General features: G+C 41.3%; 1 pseudogene; it reads left to right on the forward strand.

The window, feature by feature from the left end:
* The first annotated feature begins 377 nt into the window (after positions 1-377).
* On the forward strand, positions 378-8,071 carry LOC114694554 (annotated as a pseudogene).
* Positions 8,072-23,314: the final 15,243 nt, after the last annotated feature.

Here is a 23,314-nt window from a genome sequence, read left to right on the forward strand (position 1 = left end):
CTATCCCAAGTCCTTGAGTATGCTTCAGTAACGTAATCAACAGAAAGCAAGCTGAACTTACACTCACTACCATGCATATTCACGGCTATATTTCTTCTACACTGTCAGTGACCAGCATCCTTCCTGTTCATACCTTAAGCACAGTGTTGAAGCCCAACCCATCCATAAAGCCAGATGAATGGTTAGCCTCCCCTGTTTTGAAGTTCTGGGGATTGGATCCAGGCCCTTGCATATGTTAGGCATGCTCTCTATTGCTGGGCTGCATCCTCAGCCCTCTTTTGCATTTTGACATAATCAAGTAACAAGATATGGTTCTACTCCACCCTGGCCTTCCCATACTAAACACAGATTTATCAGCGTAGAGGGGCAGTGTCTGAATGGCTCTGTCTCAGCTGTGGGAAAAGGAGTTCATCATGAAGATGGGCTACCTGCATCAGCAGTACCAGGTGGGGCAATCATAGGTGCAGGATCAAGTATGATCTTGCTCTTTCCACATCAGCCCAGGGACAAAGGAGGAAGTTGTGACTTTGGCTCAGACCAGTGACTAAGAGGATAGAATTAAGTCACAGAATTAGACAAAAGATCCACAGACCAAAGGTTATCAGGAAAAATAATGGGAACTAGAAACCTTAGAAAGACAAACTCTCCTCTGTCTTTAATGAGGTTCTTCAAGAACTTCACCACAAAGTACAAAATAAAAAACAAACAATCAAAAATTGCTCCCTCACCTCCTGCCCAGCTTCTATTCTATTCGTGAATTAATCCTCAGGGCATAGAATATACCTTCTCTTTCCAAATGCTACAGAGAAAAGACTTTACGTGCGTGCGTGCGTGCGTGCGTGCGTGCGTGCGTGCATGAATGCATGCGTGTGTATTTCTAATTTAGATATTCTGTCAATGTTCAACAGTAAGTCATCCACAGCAGTCCAGGAGCAGTTTATATTTTCCCTGCTGTTGTGCTGCCCCCTGCTGGACAGTGAGAATTTCACGGGTGCGGTGATTTACTAAATTTGATCCAATGAAAAAGAGGAGGGTTCTATTTAAAATGAAATTATTCATTTCACAATGCTAACAAAGGGCTATGTATGCAAGAGGCTCTGCAGTCATACTCCAGCACTATCAATCCAAACATTGCTGTGGAGATTGATTGATAAATAAAACGCTGATTGGCCAGTAGCCAGACAGGAAGTATAGGCAGAACAAAGAGAGAAGAGAGGTCTGGGAAGTGGAAGGCTGAGGCAGAGAGACCCTGTGAGCCCCGACCATGAGAAGATGTTAAGATACCAGTAAGCCACGAGCCACGTGGCAACTTATAGATTAATAGAAATTGGTTAATTTAAGATATAAAAACAGCTAGCTATTAGTTTAGCCCAAACAGTTTAAATAATACAAACGTCTGTGTGTTTATTTTATAAGTGGGCTGGGGACTTCAGGGGCTTGACAGGACCCGGAGAGAAACTCTCTAGCAACAAAACATAGCAACATTTTTCAATGTTTTGGTCTTTGCAATGGTGAAAAAACAAAGAGAACTGACATAGGTTATTTACGGAGATTGATTGTGTACATAAAGTAATGTGACCCCTGTGGAAATCACCCAAGTGGTTGCCCACTTACACTTCAGACAGGAAAACCTCAGTTCAAGGATGAAAACAAAAGGCAGATACCAAGTGTCACTTAAACATAAATATTTACTTCACAAAACACCAGGTTTCATATGAATCAGGAGAGCCCTATACCTGGAAAGCTTAGGAAGGTCCTCCATCTAGCAAGATACTTCCAGTATTAGAACCATAGTCAAGAATACTGAGGCTGTGAGAAATATCTAATTGTCAGTAATATTCCTTAATATGACAGTACATTTTAAATGTGTTAACATGTGGCATTCATAGTCATTCAGTTTTCTAAATATCTATGTAAAAATGAGCCCTCTGTAGCTGCAGAGGCTATGACTGCCCACTTCCTCTGCATGTGTCTTAGTCTTCTACCTGGCCTTCGATCATGAGCCCTCAATCATGAGCAGGTGGGAGGAGGTGCATATATAAGAGGTCTTCCCACTTCTGGGGAACTCTGACCACTTAATACCACCTTCAACTGGTCACCCATGAGCTGCCTCATTCTTCCACTAAAACCCTGCACCCAAAACCTGTAATTGCTGACCCAAGTCTATCTGATCTCTCTTCTTTAAACTATCCCAGTGTCTTGTGACCTGATGGGAGGGACCAGGCCAAAACATCACACTAGGCCTTTGGGATTCTGTTACTATCTATGTATGTTTTGGATCTGGGGTCTTTCAGAGATTCACCAGTCTGACTCAAGTTTTGGTCTTAGTAAATTAGAGACTTTTTATTTTAAAAAAAAAAAATACTGGCCAGGTCCAAACCAGAGAAATTTGGTTAACAATCCTATTGTTAACCAAAGGATTACAAAGGCAAAGACAACAAAGTTATAATTTGGGAGAGCCAAATTAACTCATACCGTGTCTGGGTGCAGGCAAGGCTTGACTTTGTTGCAGACATCCAGCATAGGTCTCAGCCATCCAAACAAGCAAGCATTTCATATGAAAGCAGATATTAGCAGTTAGTTTGTTTAATCTTGCAACCCATTACCTTGTAGGGATAGTTGAGACACTGAAATATTTTTTTTGAAAAAATAGCCACTTTTTAGAACATGAAAGAAGAATCCATTTTCAATTTTAAAAGACAACAAAAAGAAAAAAAGAAAGAAAAGAAAAAATGTATCCCTGACTATAATCCTTGTTCAGCAGAGAGGGATAATATATCACTAAGTCACACTCCAGTCCTAAATTTGGGCACATTCTTGAGAGTTAATGAGGCTAGAGACTGAATATTACATTTGTATGTGATATACACACTACCACTGAATTACACCTTCAGCCTCAATAGAATTTGTTTTACGAGTATGTGAAGTATTTATTAATGTCACCTATTCAGTATAGAATTGTACCAGCATAATTTATTAATTTTTAAAGACAGGTCTCTAGAGTACAGAATCCAGAAAGAATGACATAGAAATGAATTGTTTCCAAAAGACTTCCAATGTCTCTGTGTCACTTAAGATTTCATACATTATACTTGTTCTCTGATTTGTCTCCATGAGACTATTTTGAAGGAAATCCTCCTGCCTCAGTCTTCTTAGTGCTAGATTACAGGCATAAGCACATCTGCTTTATGTTTTTAATAATGTCCTTCTTTTGGATTCTCCCCAGTGTTTTTTAGGGTTTAGATTCATGATTTGGGATTATATGAGAATTGTCACAGAAACAATTTGTGTCTTCCTCAACACTGCCTACAAGGTCCAACAGGACACAGATTTATCCCATTATGTTGTTAAAGTATATCCATTGTTGTTGGTACATTGGTGTCCACAAGGTCTCCCAATTGTAATTTTCTTAGTAATTATACTAAGAATACTGAGAGGAAATACATTGAAACTCTGTAAATCTCCTTTTCAGATAAGTTTCATCTACTAATCCTAGAAACAATGGACTCCAAGTTTTGGAAGAATATTTACATTTTGTTTTCTAAAATTAAGCACAATAGCCAGAAAGGAAACTGTTCTCTAAGAGTCAAGGGTCACAGAATGAGCTAATTTATGATGAGAACAACCAACACATTCCAGTGGATCAATAAATCCAAAGCTTACTAAGTGATATTTCAGGCATCAATAGAACAATAACCCAAGAGGATCCACCAAGAGTCAGGCCAACCTGCATTTCAACGTGGAAATTAGAAGGCTGTAGCAGAGCAGACAGCCTGCTTCTGACCAAAGGTAAACCAAGAACTTCTTCTACATGGCAACCTCACCAGCAGCTTAGTACTACAGTTCCTGAACATCCAGGGAAATGTAGAAAGAGAAAAGGCCAGGAGAAGGGAGGAACTGATGAGTAGTCTGAGGAGCCAGATAGGCTTCCAAAAAGGGTGAAAAAGGAACAGGGTGAAATAGAGCTTGGTTGTGAAGAGCCTGGAAAGGGTCAGATATTGAATCCTCTGGAAGAGGATCCATTATAGCAAAACCCCAAGTGCCAGAAGCCATAAAAATATGCAGCAGATGACAACTGATATTCATAAAGTCAAGAGGTGAATAACTCTGATGGAGGAACCTTGTCAAGCAAGACTTACAAGCCTATGGGCTACTATGAATGCTATTTGCTTCTGTCTGTAATTTTCTTGTGTGCTACCACAATTCTCCCTTAAAACAGCTATGGGATTCTTTCCACAGCCATTTGGTAGTATGTTTTCCACTGGCTGGGCACATTTATCTGTGGATTGTGAGGAAGATGATTTCTCCTTAAGCTGTATAATATTGAAAAATAGAAATAATACTAGGATATTTTTCATAGCTCAGGCTTATATAGGAAAAATAACAGTATTCTCAGCTACAAAGACAGCTTTTTACACAATTAGCTGATTTAAGATCTCAGAGCAAATTCAAGGAGGACTAGCTGCCCCTGCAAATGAATACATGAGGACAGATTCCCATGTGTCTTGTTGTTGAACCAATGTCAGGCATAAAACAACTTTAGTGCCAGTTCTTCACTTGCAAAAGTCTTGCTGATAACACAGACCAACGATTAACTCCCTGCACAAATTCCTTAGCAATTAACTTGCTGCATGAACTCCTAATCTCAGTTTTATGATATAATGTCCAAGGTTCAGCAAACTAATTGTTTATTGCTTAGGTCCTGAAATTTATGTGGGTGACAAAATAGCAATTAATCAATTAACCAAGTCCAGAGAGAAACAGCTTTACATCAAGATAACCCATGGGAAAAGTTCTCACAATTAGTCAGAGCTACAGAGTTACAAGTTTCCTTCCTTGTGACCTGGAGTTGCACGCAGGATAGGAGAATTTTTTTTTTAGGTTTGGGACACTTTCAGAGTCGCTGTCCATCAGGAAATGCAGAGCATCATACCCCTGCCTCTCACTTTGCAGCCTATGCAGCCATGCATTGCCATGGTTACTAACTCCCAGCTGTGCTGGCTGCACTTCCTTGTCAGAGCTACCACCTGGCCCAAGAAAAACAGACCCTTTTACATTTTGTTAATCACAAAATGTCAGTTTATAATGCTAGTTACACTTAAGAAATGTAGAGTAGTACACCATCTCTGAATAGCTTATCCTTTTGTAACCCTTTATAGGCTGTCTCCTTAGGAGATAGCAAAACAGCTGAACACCCCTTCATAGTTGCAGCTGTGCCACTAACCAGAAGGCTGGCACATTTACTCCATGCTATCAGAATGGCTCTGTTCCTTATCATTTACTCAAGGAATGCAATGTGACCCTCAGATGTAACTTTTGTTATTGCCTAAAGCTTTCCATTGAATGTATGTGAGGAGTTGTGTAGAAAGAAGCATGGGTGAAAAAGAGAGCTGGAGAGAAATAAAGCAAATAATCCTTATCACCTGTGTGAGCCTTATTCCCGCAAATAGATAAGAATTATTCCCAAGTCCCACTACTCTGTTGACATTTCTTTTTTTTTTAAGTAAATTTATTTTACAACATCATTTAGTTCAACATAATAGCCACAGAATCCCCTGTTCTCCCACTCTCGCCCCCCCTCCCTCTCCCCCACCCCACCCCCCATTCCCACCTCCTCCAGATCAAGGTCTCCCTGAGGACCGGGATCGACCTGGTAGACTCAGTCCAGCCAGGACCAGTCCCCCCTCCCAGACCAAGCAAGTGTCCCTGCATAGGTCCCAGGATTAAAACAGCCAACTCATGCAGCAAGCCCAGGACCCGGCACCAACACACAGCTGCCTCCCAAACAGATCAAGCCAAATGACTGTCTCACCCGTTCAGGGGGCCTGATCCAGTTGGGGGCCCCTCAGCCTTTGGTTCATAGATCCTGTGCTTCCATTCATTTGGTTATTTGTCCCTGTGCTTTATCCAACCCTGGCTTCAACAATTCTCGCTCATATAAACCCTCTTCTTTCTCACTAATTAGACTCCCAGTGCTCCAGCCGTGGATGTCTGCATCCAGATTCCTCAGACCTTCCTTGGATGGGGTTTATGGCACAACTAACAGGGTGTCTGGCCATCCCATCACCGGAGTAGGTCAGTTCCCGCCGTCTCTCGACCATTGCCAGCAGTCTTTTGTGGGGTTATCTACCTGGAAAACGGGACCCCAAAAAAAGACACGGAGAAATGGATGAGATCTACATGAACAGCCTGGTCATGAGTGGGAACAATGAAGAGCAACGATCGAGGGAAAGGGAGTGGGAGATCCTAGCTGGATCAAGAAAAGAGAGGGAGAACAACGAATAGGAGACCATGGTAAATGAAGACCATATGAGAAGGGGAGGAAGCAGAGAGCTAGGGAGGCCCACGGAGATCTGTTGACATTTCTTATTACTAACTTGGAGCAATCCTGAGAGCTGATCTCACAGGCTGGAATATGCAAGACTGGGCCAAAGGCCCTCAAGAAGAGGATGTGATTGAGGTGAATTTGCTAGTGGTAGGAAGGTTCACAAGCACACTTGTTGCAATATACAAGGTGTTCAGAAACACCACAATGAAAAGTACAGAAGGTTGTTGGAACATCTTCAACCCAGTGATTATGTGGACTCTGGCCTTCCCAGTACTCATACAAGCCCCATGGACACCTAGAAAAAGATCAAAGGCTGCATGGAAGACCATATTCATGGATGTGAAACAACTCAATTCCAGCCAAATCAATCTCCCTCTCCTCTCACAAGACTTCATTTATCAGTCTAAAATGAAAAAAGATGCTGTGGGATGTCTTTATATATGCTATAAATATGTGTGGCTCCTATTGGATAATAAATAAAGCTGTTTTGACCTATGGCAAGAAAGCTTACAGTCAGGTGGGAAATTCAAGCAGAGACAGAGAGAGAAGAAGAGCAGAGCTGAAAGAGACATGGGCCCACCACCAAAGAAGCAAAAAGATTTCAGCAGACCGGTAGCACCACAGCCACATGACAACATATAGGTTTATAGAAATGGATTAATTTAAGATGAAAGAGCTAGCTAGCAAGAAGCTAAAATCATAGGCCATAAGTTTATAATTAATATTAACCTCTGAGTGATTATATTATAAGCAGCTGCAGGACTGCAGGTGGGAGAGATTTGTTCCAAGTGTGGGGCCAGTCAGGTCCAAAGAAACTTCTGGCTACAAAAAGGCATTTACCAGAGACACACTTTGAAACACAGGTGAGAGTTGGAATGAATATCAAAAATGAGAGAAGGGAACAACACCCCAAGCCTGGCATTCTGGAGAAGCTCAGACCAAAATCTGTATAGATAGTGTCAGCAAAAACATCGTAATGCCTGAGTCCAAGGAGAAGGCTTTTGAAGACTAAGAGGAGGGCAGAGGCCAAGACCAGGGTCCTGAGGTAACAGCTGAAATGGAGAAGGAAATCAGAAGTGCACTATGCCCAGGGCCATAAGATGAGATCTTAAGTTTTGCATTCAAACTGAACATTACTCAGCAGACAAACAAACTCTACAGGACAACCATTGGCTCAATGATGAAGTCATTAATTTTTACATGAATTTTCTCATGGAGAGAAATAAAACTCCAAATACCCAGAGCTTCATGACTTTAATACCTTCTTTAATAGTAAGTTGAAGTTTGGGGACTATAAATCAGTGAGAAGATGGACCCAGGCAGTAAATTCACAAAGCTACTTGTCCTGTGCCAGTACATCTGGATGTGCACTGGAGCCTGACGGTCATAGGCCTACAAAAGAAGACCATTCTCTACTGGTATTCAATGAGACAGAAAAGATCAAATAAGCTGGGGGTGATTTTCCAGTACCTGAAAGATGAGAGCAGAGCAAGAAGGAATATAGATCTGAATCCTTTACAGTAGAAGCAGTACATCATGACAGCAGAGGAGATTCCTCTGCAGGTGAATGGGAGCGATTGTGGAATGTTTACCTGTGAATATGCAGATTATATTTCGAGAGGCCAACCCATAACCTTCTCTCAGCACCACATGCCTCTGTTTAGGAAGAAGATGGTATGGGAAATCCTGCATAAGCACTTACTGTAGCAGCACCCACTGGATGCCAAGGCTGCTCTGTAGTCTTTCATGGATGCTGCCAAGGACTTGAGGCAGGGTGGGTTGTAGAGCCTTGGAACAGGTTCTGGGCTGTAAAAAGAGGGTGATGCCCCAACACTTACTGCTAACGGAGTAAGGAAGAGCTGCACCTGAAGCAATCTATAAGATGGATGTGCCCACTAAGTTAGAAACTGTTCCACCCACACAACATAACATGCTTGAAAGCATGCTGCTTTAAAGATTGTATTAGTGACTCACGTTACTTTTGAATTCTTCTATCATTTGCTTAATTTGTTTTCAAGTTTCCTGTTTGTGTTCAGAAGTTTTTGTTAATTGGTTCCCACTGATTTCCAGTGAGTCCCAGGAAAGGCGCAAAGCTACACAGAGAAACCCTGTCTCGAAAAACCAAATAAAAAAAAAAAAGAAATATTTGATTTAAAGTCATAATTTTTTTTTTTGTTTTTGAGGCAGGGTTTCTCTGTGTAGCTTTGTGCCTTTCTTGGATCTTGCTCTGTAGACCAGGCTGGCCTCAAACTCACAAAGATCCGCCTGGCCCTGCCTCCTGAGTGCTGGAATTAAAGGTGTGTACCACCACCACCCGGCAAGTCATATTTTTAAAATATATTTTCTGTATATATATTAAGCTGAAATTTAATATTTTCATGATTAACATTTATAATTCTCTAGCCCAATGCCCATAATTACTATGGATTTAATGATATTCATTGTTTATAATGCTAATTAAATAATGCACTATTTTACATAAGAAAGTTTGAATTTAATTTTTCTGTTAATTATACTTTGTGCATTTGTGTTTATGAAGTTTTACTTAATAAACTTTAGTGTTGTTTGAACATACTTTACAAGATTTGTCTCTGATGTTGCTCACATGGTGTTATAGCATTTTTGGAGATGGCATATTATAGCAGATGGCAATTTATAATTAAGATGCGAACCCACCAGATGAATAACTCTCTGATGGAGGAATCTGGTCAAGGAAGGCTTATGAGACCACAGACTCTGAATACTGGTTGCTTCTGTCTGTAATTTTTATATGTGCTACTACAACTCAGCCTGGATTGGTAGTGTGTTTTCTCCATGAATATACTGGGCGCATTTATCTGTGGGTTTTCAGGAATGACTTCTCCTTAAGTTGTATAATTTTGACAAAAAGAAATAACACTAGGATATTTTCACAGCTCGGGCTGACATAGTAAAATAACAGTATTCTCAGCAACAAAGACAGCTTCTTATACAATTAGCTGATTTAAGACTAAAGAGCAAATTTAAAATAGACTAGTTGTCCTTGCAAATGAATCAGACAAGAACAGATTCCCGGGTGTCTTGTTGTTGAACCAAGGTCAGGCATAAAGCAACTTTACTAACAGTTCTTTGCTTGCAAAACTGTGGCTGATAACATTAAATATAACTCCCTGTACAAATTCCCTCAGTAATTGACTGCACAAATTTCTAACCTCAGTTTTATGACACAAGATTCAAGGTTCAGCCAACTAACTGTTTATGTTAGGTCCTGGGACACTTTTAGGTCACTGTCCCTCAAAAAAGTGTGGAGCACTCTGCTGTGGGATGATTTGTATGTCAAATGCTCTGATTGGTCAATAAATAAAACACTGACTGGCCAGTGGCCAGGCAGGAAGTATAGGCAGGACTAACAGAGAGGAAAATTGAGAGAACAGTAAGGTGGGAGGAGATACTGCCAGCCGCTGCCATGACAAGCAGCATGTGAAGAGGCCAGTAAGCCACGAGCCACGTGGCAAGGTATAGATTTATAGAAATGGATTAATTTAAGCTATAAGAACAGTTAGCAAGAAGCCTGCCATGGCCATACAGTTTGTAAGCAATATAAGTCTCTGTGTTTACTTGGTTGGGTCTGAGCAGCTGTGGGACTGGCAGTAGACAGAGATTTGTCCTGACTGTGGGCAAGGCAGGAAAACTCTAGCTACAGCACTCAAGCACTGCATTCCTCCTGTCTTTGCTTTACAGACTGCACATCAGGGAATCTGGCTGACAGCCTAGCATTGCCATGTTACTCACTTCCAGCCATGCCAGATGCCAGGTCAGAGCGACATTCCAAGTCCGAGAAAAACATGTGATTTCTTGTATGTTATCCAAATGGTTCTGCTTCTTATTGTTTACTCAAGAAATGTAATGTGACCCTCAAAATGTAACTCATTTTTTGACCAGAGCTTTCTTTTGGGAACATATACAACTGTAAAAAGACAAATGTGAGAGAGAGAGAGAGACAGAGAGAGAGAGAGAGAGAGAGAGAGAGAAAGAGAGAGAGAGAGAGATTTTTCAAGATGAAGTAAAAAAGAAAGTTACTAGCAGAATGTGTGTTAGTTTCCTATTACCCCTCAAATAGAAAAGATTAGCCCTTGCCTACATTCATACATTTTTTTTTCTTTTGCAAATCCTGGGTGCAGTATTAGAGTAGGCTCTCCAGACACTGCACTGAAAGAACTGGAAAGCAGAGACCCAGGACGTAATGTATAAGTGTAGCTGGAAACTGTTCATGCATCTACATGTCAGTGACTGTTTTTTTGTTTTTTTGTTTGTTTGTTTGTTTTGGACCTCACTTTAGTGAGGAGCCCCCCTCTATTATGGATTGTAAGAGAAGTTCAATTTTTCAGAACATATCATCACCCTGTAGAGTTGCAGCCATGTATAACCTCAATGAAATGTGAGTAGAAACATGAATCTCTGGACTCGGCATGCATGGGTAAGAACAGTCATGGTGGTACATCCTCCACCCACACCCATACAGAGAAAGCTCGCAACTGCCAATGGACCCCACAGCTTATGTTATGACACAAAAGATTATGTCCTTTGCACACCAGGGCCATTATAATTACTAAAGTCTATCTTGTTGCTCTCTCCCTTCTTTAGTCTTATAATTTTTCTGCATAAGTTGTCCTGTTTCTAATCTGCTCCCACCCAATTTCAGTTTTTGGACAGGAGAAACTGGAACACCTAAAGAGACTTCTCTCTACCTTGATAACCAATAGCATCACTATCAGAGTATTTCCAAGTGCTACACATAGGCATTTTTAAAAAGCATTGCTAATTCTGTAAAATTCTAAGGAATACTAATTCTAGAATCTGTAGCCAGCTGCCTATAATGAACCTATAGTTTACTATGGTAAAATCCAAAACCTACCATGTACTACCAACTGGAGCAAAACAAGAACATGTTGATGAGTATCTTCATGGACTTTCGAAGTTACATGAATGCCCCATAATCCTTTCTGTAACTTGCATGAGTTCTTTCCAGAAATGGCTGAAGATCCCACTGAAACCTAGAGACTGAATGTGGTCATGACAATTTATTCAAGGACAGACTTGAAGCAAATAGGATGAACTTAATGTGATTAACCACCCTTTGTGAAGGGGGTCAGACACTTAGAGCTTTTGGTCAATTTGGGGCAGAGGATCCCTGAACTGCTTTGTACTTGGGGCTATTCATTTCTTGTCTTTGACAGTTTACAGGGTATAGCTTTTTCTTTTTTATTTAAAGGTCAGGCTCATACTTCTATCCCTGGGTGGTTTGATTAAAAACACCATTTTTGGAAGTCACTGTACATTTGTAAAAGGTATGAGGGAATGCCTCAGATGGCTTTTTAGGATTTCTACTCCTGTCATTTGAATATGTGATGTTTCCTGTAGGTTCTATCTGGATAGTGAATCTTAGTCCTCCAGCAGTGGCACTATTTTAGGAGCTTCTACAGGTTTTGAAATATAGGGACTGGGTTAAGAAAGCATGACCCTGAGACTATTTCTTGGAAGCACATTATCCATGCCTGCTTCCTATATGTATCTCTTCTTCCTGGACCACTTCAATATCAATAGTCAGGAATTACACTCCCAGGCCAGGATGGGCTGAGCCCTTAAAAGCCTATGGGCCTGAATGGTATTTCTTCCCTTAACTTGTAAGCTAATGACTTTTGTTTTGTTGTGCAGTGTTCATTCAGGTTTGTCTTTTTCTCTCCTGCCTAACACAATTAAAGTCATCTGTGAAGAGGGAACCGCTTCCATTGACGAGTCGCCTCCACCATATTAGCTGTGGTCAAGTCCGTGGGATCATTTCCTTGATTGATGTGAGAAAGCTCAGCCCAATTTGCAAGACCAATCCATGGCAGTTTGGTCCTGGGTTATAGAAGAGGGCTAAATGAAAACCTCTTGGAATTAAGGACTGCTGAGAGAGGGAGAACTAGTTTTTCCTAGAAATAAACTTCTAAAATGGTTGTCCAATACCCAATGTATAGAGTTAGCTTTAAAAACATATACATACAAGCAACAGCAAATGGACACAGCTGGCTTCACTTAAATATATTTTTGTATATATATATATGTGTATGGGCAGCAATAATAAAAGAGGACTTTAATTTGGGGGTGGATTGGAAGGGTTGCAGGGAAAGGGGGATCAAGGATGTTAATATATTCTAACTGGAAATAAATTAATGTTAAAAGAGAGAGAAAACCCACTGAGCAAGCCATGGGGAGCAAGAGACCAAGCAGCACTCCTTCACAGACTTTACTCCTGCCTCCATGTTCCTGCCTTGGTTTCCCTGGATGATGGACACTCACTGGGAAAAACCAAAGCTCTCCTTCCCCTGTTGCCTTTGGTCAGTGTTTATCTCAACAAGAGAAAAACAAAGTAATACAACTTTCTGTTGTATGAGTCTGGTCACTGACACATGAAAGTAAGCACTACATCACATGCAAAACATGAGTTCTTCTATGAAGAAAAATAATTCTCATTGGATATTAAGTACATTATCCCATGTTTATGGAGGACTTAGATATTATTAATAATACACTGATCTATACTAACTAACTCTATCTAGTATACAGTGTGTATCTATTATACATAGATACTGTTGATAGTGTGGTTGAAAAGCATTGAAATTTTAACCAGTTTTCTAGATCAAATATTATATCTCAGAAAAAAGTACTTCTACCATTACTTATGGTTTCTTGAATAAGGAATTAATTTTAGTTTATGCACTACTTTCTGCAGTAGTAATTTGTTATTGTCTGCAAAATATTGCTAACTATTTTAAAAGCTGTCAAAGTACAATATGAATTTAAAAACAAGAATATATCTATGAATTAATGAATGCTAACCAAAAGCTAGGACAATTTTAAATTTCCTAGTTTTGCTATTAGGTAGAGTCAGAAGAAAGAATTATTGTGTTAACTTTTGTTTGTATTATTTTTTTTCTTTTTTTTTTTTTTTTTTTTTCAATTTTTTTTTGTTACTATTGTATGTATATTTCTTATTATTTAATCAAATTTATTTTTTTATTTTTTTAGCACAAAAGTATGGATTCATTATTTCATTCTAGTACAGAACAGAGGCTCAATATATGTGTTTAATTTACATATGCTCATTTATTGTGTGCCTTCTGTGTGTGTGATGTGTGTGTGTGTGTGTGTGTGTGTGTGTGTGTGAAAGTGTACACACACTAGCCCACAAGTGGAAGTCATATGAAGGCTCACAAGTGTGGACTCTCTCCTGTACTTAGGTCTCCAGAGATGGAACTCAGGTTGTCAGGCTTAGCAGCAGCAAGCACTAGACCTGAATGAGGCTGAAGGAGGCGGTGTGTCCTTCACCTGAGAAAGGCAGTGTGGGGTTAGAGCCTGGCCTGAGAGAAGGAGTTTGGCAGTGGGGGTTTATGAGGCAGGCTCTGATAAGGCTGAAGGGGTCAGTGTGTGACCAGAGTGATATTCTGTGCCTGGAAGCTGGCCATCAGTGGAGCTGAAAGCTGAGGAATGACTCATGTCTAGCAGATCCCTGAGCTCAGGTTCCCAGGCTGATTCTCACCTTGTTGGGAAACCATAGGTTAGACCAAGTCACCAAAACTTGGGCAAAGCTGTCACTGGTAAGTTAGTGTAAAGAGGAAAAGCATGCAAAAGAAATGGAAAATGTATTTACTAGCATTAAGGTCACTGTAGTATAGTTACAATTGTTTAAATGAAGATATCATAATACACTTTTCATCTTTAGTTAGTATTTCAGTTTTCCTTTCCAATAGACAAACTCTGTACAAACAACCCTCTTGTGTTGGTCCCGTGATTCATTGGTAAATATTCATTATATGATTCAAACACATATGTCACCTGGTTTTTCTTCAGTCTGTGTAATGAACACTTGCTGCTCATGTGCAATATGTGCCCTCAGGTTTGGCAAATGCTGAATACAGAAGTGTTAAGAAGGTTCTTCACTATAGGCCTTCTCGCAGTTTTTACTATGCTAGTGTCCACTGTGGGTTTACAATGAGAGGATACAGTATATGGTTGATCAAATATGATTACAAGCTGGGGGTGTATTATAATGCTAGTGGGTGCAAAGCACTGAAATCAGTCTTGGGATCTAATGATTTGATGTCCAAGGAAGCACTTTGCTTCATCATGAGGGTCTCATGTCCCAGAAGATGCTCATTTTGCTCAAGTACAGCATGGTGTACTTTCAAGACCTTTAGGGATGAGTGAGTCCTGGGCTCATGATGTAGCTGGCAGAACACTTGCCTATTGTGTTCAAGGCCCTAGGTTCCATTCAGAGCACAGCAAACAGCAAGATAAACAAGAAGGAAAAAAATAAAGTTGTTTAAAATGTGTAAATCGCCAGGTTCAGTGGAACATTTTACTAGTTCCCACACTCAGGAGGCAGAGGTAGATCTCTTTGATTTCTGGGCCAGCTAGACTGCACAGTAAGATCCTGCTTTTTAGAAAGCATATATATGCAAGTACCCACTCCCTAGAGATGAGTAAGTCATAAAATAAGAAGGTTAATCTGTCAATAACTCAGAGCACAGCTTCTGATGCTATGAAACAGTAGTAGGATTATCCCAGCTGCTCAGTGTTACTTACTGAAACCATTTACTGTGTCATCCGAGATCTCAATTGAGAAGTGTGCGGCCTTGTGGCAGGAAGCCTGTTTGCAGAAACTGAAATTTGTAGTCAAGTGGCAAGTGGGCACCAGCATCCCATTAGGAGGAGGATGGTACAGATGGGTACCACTCAAAGGCCAGAGAACTGTTCTTTGTGCTGAGAGCTTGCACCACAGCGTGAGATCCCATAAAGCTATGTTTGCTTTAGCCCATGCTCATTTGTAGCAAGACTTTGTGAATAAAGGACTTGGTGTCATGTTTTAAATTCTCCTCCCACAGACTGGGGACAAGTAGCCTGTTGGCCAGTTCTGGACTACTGTCTGAGTAGTAGCCATGATATGTTATTGAAAAAACAACAAACAAGGAATACTGATGCTCAAAAACCTGCAAATGATCCCATCTAATCAATAAATATGTCCTAGTTACTGTTCAATTACTGTGATGGAAGGCCATGACTAAGGCGATTTTAAATGAAGCATTTAATTGGGGGTTTGCTTACAGTTTCAGAGGACTAGTTCATCATGGTGGCAGGCTGGCAAGCAGGCAGGTGGGCATTGCATTGGACTAGTAACTGAGAGCTCACATTGACCCACTGGTGACAGGGAAAGAAGCAGTGGCAGAGAAAGGCTGGGCCTGGCATGGGTTTTGGACTATCAAAGGCCCCAAACTTGCCCACCTCAATCAACAAGTCCACGCAGTAAGAGCAAAGACATGAGGAAGTACTTTAGCTATAAAACAAATAGCCCAAGAATACGTGAAAAGATTCTCTTATTAGCAATCAGAATCATGCAAATCATGACAAAATTCCATTTCACTAAGCAGATTGCTTCTCAAAAATGTGTCTTCATGTCAATTGCCAGTCACACACTTAAGCTGACTCTCTCTCTAAAGGTCACTGTGCTACCCTAGCTTTGAGGGTGTCTATCTATGAGGGGTGACTACATTTAATATCTTCATTTGAAGAAAGGTGTGGCCTTGTGACTCATCAGTTTCTTACCAGTCACATCTTTGGAATTTATATGTCCTGTGAGCACTTGGATTCCAAAACCTTTTATCTGCTTTTCCCTTGCCATAGACAAGAAGACAAATATAATCAAGACTCTGTTTCAGACAAGCAGCCATGCTCACTCCTCTAGGCTCTGGTAGAACTAAAAAGTGGAAGAAGCCTGAATAATTTAATAGAGCAAAGAGATCCTAGCTGCCTTGACTATACACCTATGTAGCTGGACTTTTTTTGGACCACCAGCTCCCAAATAATGATATGGAGACTTTTTATTAATAATTAAAGGTTGGCCTTAGGTTAGGCTTGTTCCCAACTAGCTCGTAGAATTAAAATTAACCAATCTTCATTAATCTACATTCTGCCACTTGGCTCATGACCTCTCCTCCATACTATGTATCTGACTTCTCCCACCTCTTGTTGGCAAATCTCTGCCTCTCTTAATCTTCCACAGTATTCCTCTCTCTCCCTGAAAGTAACACCTCTTTCTGCCTAGCTATTGGCCATTAGCTCTTCATTAAACCAATCAGAAAGTGCCTTAGGCAGGTGAAGTAAAACCTAGACATCTTCATACAGTGTGACCAAATATCCCACAACACATTTACACAGTTAAATGAGCAAGAAACATACTTTTATTGAGGCATGGAAACAAGACCTTTGTGATCTCAGCACTGCAGAGGCTGAGGGAGGAAGATTGTTGTGAGTCCAAGACCATCTAAGTGAGTTCTAAGTCATCCCAAGCCACAGTGAGACTGTCTCAAAACAATAATGAAAATGACATTGAAAATGGTAATAATAATATAAACATCCATATTTTAGATTTAACTTTATTATTATTACTAACACTACTATTATTGTCATTTATGTTTGTTAATTTTTATTTTTTGGTTTTTGGGAAGGGTTTTCATTCATGTTTTTAATATAGGGGTCTCTCTATGTACCCATGGCTGTCCTGGAACTTACTATGTAGACCAGGGTGGCCTCAAACTCACAGAATTCTCTGCCTCTGCCTCCTCAGTGCTGATTTAAAGTTATGCACCACCACATCCAGCTTTCTTTCTCCTTGCTATAACTTGTGCCTTAACTAATAATATATTGGTCAATTCTATGTGTTTTTTCATAATGTGTGCTCTATCTCACTCCCCACTGGTCAGAACACGAATACCACAAGATGACAGACATTTGGAGCATTTGGTGTGCTATTGTTATTCAGGGTAGCAAAACATCTCAAATTTAATATGAAAAGAACAAGTACTTTGTGGTATTTTAATGCACTGGAATACTATATATCAGAGAATATTGGTGTAGGAGTGAAGTTATAATTACTGATGTTAATTTAGTATTCACACTATGTAGCATTATTAAATGGGAAACAAAGTCATAAACAATCATGGCCACCAGTCTCAGAAAAATCACTTTCAGTGCTAGTACCTTGAACAGGAATGAAAAAATAAGGGCCCAGAACAGGGTCTACCATATGAAGAGCTTAGAGGTGGGCTGGAGAGATGGCTCTGTGGCTAAGAGCACTCACTGTTGTTGCGGAGGACCTGGGTTAGTTTCCTAGCATCCACATGGCCCCTCCTGCAGCTCATGTTCCAAAAGATCCAGTGCCACCTTCTGGCAATGGCGGGCACTGCAAGCATGTGGAGCGCAGACATACATGCAGCCCAAACATCAATACACATCAAAGAAAATACAGAAATCTATGTTTTTGTTTTGTTTTGTTTTTTTGAGGGTTTTTTGTTTTGTTTTTATTTAAATGTCGATACAGCATGTGTTGCTCATTGATTAACGTCGCACAGCCGCTTTTTTGTTTTTTAAGAGTATTTATTGTTTTTGCACAGGTCTCAGGTTAAGTTCCTAACACCCACACCGGAAGGCCTGTGATTCCAGCTCCAGGTTATCTGACTCCATCTTCTGGCCTCTGCTGGCACCTGCACACATGTGCTACACACAAACAAAATGCAAGCACACAATACACATATAAAAATAATAAATTTCAATAAAAAGATTGGGATTTGACCTTCATGCCATAGAGTTTCTATTTTTTTTTCCAAGACAGGGTTTCTCTGTAGTTTTGGTGCCTGTCCTGGAGCTCATTCTGTAGATCAGGCTTACCTTGAACTCAGAGAGATCTGCCTGGCTCTGCCTCCCAAGTGCTGGGATTAAAGGCGTGCGCCGCTGCCGCTGCTGCTGCTGCTGCTGCTGCTGCTGCTGCTGCCGCCGCCCGCCGCCGCCGCCGCCGCCGCCGCCGCCCAGCTAGAATTTCCATTTTTAACTCCACCAGGAAACACATTTCATTCAAAGATCCATGTACTTTTTAGTCAGGAAAGTTAGTGGGGTAAATGGACTCATTGTGGTGGCTGCAATTATTTTCAGCAGAAAGGCAAGTGAAGTGTGTGTGCACATTCACAACGCTGTGTCTCTTGACATTAAAAACCACCATGTGAAGCTACTCTCTAAGTGATGATCTTGACAAGAAGGGAAAAAAAAACCAGTTAGAGATGATTTAATAACTTGATGTTTTTTTGTTTATTTATTGGTTCAACTGTGAGTCATACATTGCATGCCTTTAATCCCAGCACTCAGTAGGCAGAGGCAGGTGGATCTCTGTGAGTTCGAGGCCAGCCTGGTCTACAGAGCAAGATCCAGTAAAGGCGCAAAGCTACACAGAGAAACCCTGTCTCAAAAAACCAAAAAACAAACAAATAAATTTTCACTGGGTGAGTATTCTGCCTACATCTACTTTGTTATGGAACTGAAAACACCATCAATCAACAAAGGAGATTCTAGTCTCAAGGATGTTATAGTTAATTATACAATCATATATTTGTCATGAGGCCTCCTTGCATCATATAATTGACTAGACTGGTTTTAAAAAAAAGTCCTTTCCAACTTTTAGCTCCTAATAGAAACAGTTGTCATTATCCATTGCAGGTTATTTGGGAACGGTGAATCAGATTCCATGCAAGGGACATGTACAGTTTTTAACTACCCTTGTAAAGTCCATAGAATGACATGGAGTCATATCATCTTAAATTGATGTTCCCTTACATTTCAGCTGGTACTGAAATGTACCTTGCATATATCTCAGGTAGCCGAGTGGCCAAGGAAAAACAGATTTTCCGAGGTCCTTCCTGTACATATCCCATAGAGACAAAAGTGGGGTTAGGGTGGGATTCCCTTCCTAGGTGATGCTGCAAAGAAGAGCTGTCCATTCTGAACAATCAATATTGTTATTTAAATCAGTATGTCTCACTAATTTCACCACATAAAACACATCTCTTTTTTTCTTTACTAAGAATTTTTTTATTCATTTTACATACCAACCATAGATTCCCCCTCTCTTCCCTCCTCCTGCTCCCTGCCCAACCCACCCCCCATTCCCTCCAAAAAGGTAAGGCCTCTCATGGGGAGTCAGCAGAGCCTGGCACATTCAGTAGAGGCAGGTCCAAGCCCCTCCCCCTGCATCAAGGCTGTGCAAGCTGTTCCACCATAGGGAACGGGCTCCAAAAAGCCAGCTCATGCACCAGGGATGGATCCTGATCCTACTGCCAGGGGCCCCTCAAACAGACCAAGCTACGCAACTGTCTCCCATATGCAGAGGGCCTCGTCCAGTCCATGGAGGCTCCACAGCTGTTGCTCTAAACGTCATGAGTTCCCACTAGCTTGGTTCAGTTGTCTCTGTAGGTTTCCCCATCACCATCTTGATGCCCCTTGCTCTTAGAATCCCTCTTCTCTCTCTTCGACTAGACTCCTGGAGCTCAGCCTGGTGATTGGCTGATAAGCACATCTCTTACTGCTTCAGGTTTTCACTTATGTGGCTCCCAGATCCTTTCTCCACAGAATTACCTAGATACCTCTGTGGGATCTTCAGGTAATGCCCAAAGTTCCTGTTAGCCAACTCAATCTCTTCACTGCACATTTGCTAGAGATGATAACAAGTGGATATTAACTGTTGGAATTCTATACTCTTATACAGCAGGTTTACTTTCTAATGGCTTGGAAAAATTAGACTTTTTTCTTTCAAATTCTTATTTCTCCTTCCTTCCTTCTACTCCTCCTTCTTTTCATGTCCCTTCTTTATTTCTTAAAAAAAAAAAACCTAAAAACATGGCCTCACTATGTTGTAAGGCTGACCTTGAACTTTCCATCCTCCTGCCTCCTCCTCTCCAGGTACTCTCTTGATTCTGTGTTTGGATGCTGACTGACATACATGACATGGCCGGACTCTACTCCAAGTTAACACATGCCTCTCAATGGTGGCTTGGTATGCTTTGTCTCTGACTAAACTTGTTTTTTTTTAAATCTCTTTGAATAACTCCTACATCATCTGACAAATTTCTTCTATGTTGATCTGAGACGTGGTTTTGTTTTTCCACATTCTTTATTGAATTACAATTTGATTTCCCAAGAACTCAATCATTATGGATAAAAATAAAAGCAAAGGTGACTCCATTGACATCAAGACAGCCAAGAAAAAATGTGAAAAGCTTGAACATTTCGTGAAGCAATGAATTCATATGAATGTTCATGTCGTCTGCAATTAGAGTCAAAGGTCCTGAGGTCTGAGAAAATCTACATTCTTCATAGATAAGAAAAACCATATCCCAGAGGCAAACAAAAGACCTACCCAACAGGAATCATGGAACTAAATGCAGCTTATGGCCATTCACATGAAAGTACATATTATTACCAGAGAAGAGGGCAGCCCCAGGTAGCCTTGTTCTCAAAACCTTTGCAGGCAGCCACAGAGATAAAATCTAAGATCTTGAGTCATTTTGTTGGATCAAAATACTATCCCAGGAATTCTGAGGTAAATGAGATTGTTACCAGGGAAATGTGATGTATCAAGAAAGAACAGTACCCCAGAGTGTTAGGCTCATAGTTGGAAGGTGAAAAAAAAATCATCTATAATGGAAATCGTTCAGAGTCATCCATGAAACCATCCTAGCCAACAAGAGTTCACACTTGTGGCTTTATTCATTGCCATTGTGAGGCCAGCTGCAAACCTAGGTGAAGGAGTGGAGGGTAGATCTCCTGGATGCCTCCTCTAGCGCCACGGGGAGCATGTGAGGACCTCAACAGCTCACCATTGCACCATTGTTCAGACCTGCTCAGGGGTCCTGCCCTGAATGCTGCTGCCTATTATCTGCTCAGGCCCCACCTGGGATCTGCCAGGGCTGTCAATGCCCTGTAGGCTGAGGGGATGGCAGTTTCCATTTGAGTCTCTTGTTGGAACTTGATGGGTGGCAGCAGCCCTCAGACTCACTGGGTTCAGCACTGGCAGATGGAAGCACAAGAGTTTTCTGCTGCCTTGGTCACAAGGTGCCCTGTTTCTCTTCTCCACTGACCATTGGTCACTGCTGACCCGTGGCAGCCACCACAAAACAAGCACCCAGAGCCATGTCCCCATTGTCCAGTCCTTGCCCTGAACTGGACCTCAGATAGTACCTCATAGGGAGTGGCTGCTGCTGGCCAAGAGGGCTTAGGCAAGGTGGGGACCTGTTGACATAGAGGTCAGAATACTAGGCTGATCCCCTCTCTACCCTCAACCTGGAACCAACTATGGGCTCGTCCTGGAGATGGATGCCCCTTGTGATGCCCTGGCTGGTACTCGCTGTGCCTTGATCTGCTGGGACTCCACACAGTGGCCTATATCTGGATATCCCTCAGAACCTAGGGACGAACTCCTTCCAGCCTTCCATGTGGGTTCAGCTGGGGTCTTTTCCAGGCCTTGAATTCCAGAGTTGAGTGTAACGCTGATAGAACCCAAGGTGTTGGACCATAGGAGGAAAACGGAACATTTGATTCTGAAAGAAATGCCTGTAGCTAGAGTTTTCCTGCCTTGCCCACAGTCAGGACAAATCTTTGTCACCCGCCAGTCCCACACCCGCTCAGACCCAACCAAGTAAACACAGAGACTTATATTGCTTACAAACTGTATGGCCGTGGCAGGCTTCTTGCTAACTGTTCTTATAGCTTAAATTAGTCCATTTCCATACATCTATACCTTGCCACGTGGCTGGTGGCTTACCGGCATCTTCACATGCTGCTGGTCATGGCGGCGGCTGCAGTGTCTCTCTCCTTCCGCCTTCTGCTTCCCAGCATTCTCCTCTCTCCTTGTCCCACCTACTTCCTGCCTGGCCACTGGCCAACCAGTGTTTTATTGACCAATCAGAGCAATTTGACATATAGACCGTCCCACAGCAAATGCCTGTTAAAAATCAAAGGAGAATGGAGCTCTATAGTTGAGGCAGGGATAAAAAGTCCTTGAGGAGTGTGAGACCACCCTGGGTACCATAGGAAGCCCCTGCCTACATCATCGACGTCAGCCTGCTGCCAACCTCTTAAACACACCAAGTGCATATGATCATTATAATCTGTTCTATTCAGATGGTCTTTATTGTTCTTGTTTTTAAGTGTCATGCTATATGGCCCAGCTGTCCTGAAACAGATGGCAATACTTTTTTGCCTCCTCCACAACACCTAGTTTTAATCAAGTTTAACAGAAAACATATTCAAAATCAGAGGCAATATCTTACCCATCTTTGATTTCGCCATAGTACTGTATTAAAAATTATCGGTAAATTGTGCTAAGATATCCTGACAAAAGCAACAGAAGATACAAAGGATTTATTCTAACTTGCACTGGAGAAGCAGTCCATCCTGAGGGAAGGCATGCTAGCAGGAAACTGAGCATTTTATCCTCTGTAGACAGGCAGGGAAAGAAGAATGCTCATCTTCAGCTTTTGTTTAGCATTTTTCTCAGTCCTGGACCCAAGACTGGAATAGAGCCACACATGGATAAGGTGGGTTTTCTCATTCCAATTAACCTAATCTAGATAATTCCTCATAGGCATGATCAGAGCCTTATCTCCTGGATGATTCTGGATTCTAGCAAGTTGACATCATTAACTATCACAGTGTCCAATCAACAGTCAGTATAATGTTGAGTATTAGTGCTCACCATTACTATATTTGAGCATTACTCTCTAAGGTGAACATTTGCAAACCTCACAAGATCTCCACAAGGTGGATATGGCTGTCTTAATACTACAAATGAGAATCTGGAGACGCAGTGTTCAGTAACTGAGGTGTCACAAGGACATAATTCCAGAGCTCATTTTCCTGCATCCAGATTAAGTCTTCTTTCCCACTGTCTACTCTATTTCCTGTGTGCCTGTAATCTCTTGATTGGGAATCAGGTTCACATTCAGCAAGATGAGTGCTTCTAATCATGGTTCTCTATCAATGGATCTTGTTTCTCGTCTTGCTACTCACTGTAATTATCTTTCTCATATTTGTGAACCAAATTTATTCCATGACTTGATCATTCTGAATGGCTGTGACTTAAAT

Source organism: Peromyscus leucopus, chromosome 5, assembly GCF_004664715.2.
Source record: "Peromyscus leucopus breed LL Stock chromosome 5, UCI_PerLeu_2.1, whole genome shotgun sequence".
Taxonomy (NCBI): domain Eukaryota; kingdom Metazoa; phylum Chordata; class Mammalia; order Rodentia; family Cricetidae; genus Peromyscus; species Peromyscus leucopus.